General features: G+C 45.4%; 1 non-coding gene across 1 annotated transcript; it reads left to right on the top strand.

The window, feature by feature from the left end:
• Window positions 1-991: 991 nt before the first annotated feature.
• Window positions 992-1,098, top strand: LOC141683600 (small nucleolar RNA R71). The gene has a single exon (XR_012560366.1). It is a non-coding gene; the product is annotated as a small nucleolar RNA R71 (small nucleolar RNA).
• Window positions 1,099-1,315: the final 217 nt, after the last annotated feature.

The raw sequence follows: 1,315 nt of genomic DNA on the forward strand, positions 1-1,315 counted from the left end.
CACCTCCAGAAACTTCCCGAACTGTCTATCCAGCTTTTGTTGCTGCAATCTCTTAGGAAAAGGTGGTGGAGGATAGAGCTGTTTCTCCCCTGTATTAGCCTCAGGCAGAGTGTATTCAACAGTAGTCTTCCTTGGTTCCGCCACTTTCTCCTTTTGCTTAGATTTTTCATCTCTAACTTCAGCTTCGACTTCTTTTGCCTTTTCAGCATCAGCTACTTTTCCAGACCTTAAGGTAATAGCCTTGACTTGCTCTTTAGCTTCCTTCCTGCCTGGTACTTCCGTGTCACTGAGAAGAGTGCCAGGTTGACGAATGAGCACTGCATTGGCTAATTGACCGATTTGATTTTCCAAGGTCTTGATAGAAACCGCCTGACTCTTGCACAACAGCTTAAGTTCCTCAAAATCAGCACTAGTAGGTGCAACTGCACTTCCCTGTTGAGGATATGATTGCCTTGTAGCATACTGCTGTGGTTGCTGGAATCCAGGTGGGTTAAACTGTTTACTCACTCCTTGCTGATATGGTGGCTGAATAGCATTCTGATTATTCCCCCAGCTGAAATTTGGATGATTTCTGTTGTTAGGATGATAGGTTGCTGGCACAGGCTGCTGTTGTCGCTGATAATTATTCACATACTGAACAGATTCGTTGACAAGAGAACACTGATCCGTAGCATGAGAACCTGCACAAAGCTCACAAACCATAGCTATTTGATTAACTCCATACGTAGCCAAAGAATCAACCTTCATTGATAGCGCTTGGAGCTGGGCTGCAATAGCGGTGGCTGCATCAACTTCCAGAATACCTGCTACCTTGCCTGACGTCATCCTCTGAGTTGGGTTTTGATGCTCATTTACAGCCATCGTCTCGATAAGATTATACGCCTCAGTATAGCTTTTAGCCCATAAGGCGCCTCCAGCTGCTGCATCGAGTATGGGCCGAGATTGGGCCCCCAAACCATTATAAAAACCAGTGATTACCATCCAATCCGGCATTCCATGATGTGGACATTTTCTCAATATTTCCTTGTAGCGTTCCCAAGCCTCGCACATAGATTCTGTAGGTTGCTGCGCAAACTGAGTAAGTGCACTCCTCATAGCAGCAGTCTTTGCCATTGGATAAAACTTCACCAGAAACTTTTGCGCAAGATCTTGCCACGTAGTGATGGACCCAGCTGGTTCAGAATGTAACCAGTCTTTAGCCTTATCCCTCAGTGAGAATGGGAAAAGCCTCAACTTGATAGCCTCATCAGTCACGCCATTATACTTAAAAGTGCTGCAGATCTCGACAAAATTCCTTATGTGCATGTTGGGGTCT

Source organism: Apium graveolens, chromosome 1 (genome assembly GCF_009905375.1).
Source record: "Apium graveolens cultivar Ventura chromosome 1, ASM990537v1, whole genome shotgun sequence".
Classification (NCBI taxonomy): Eukaryota; Viridiplantae; Streptophyta; class Magnoliopsida; order Apiales; family Apiaceae; genus Apium; species Apium graveolens.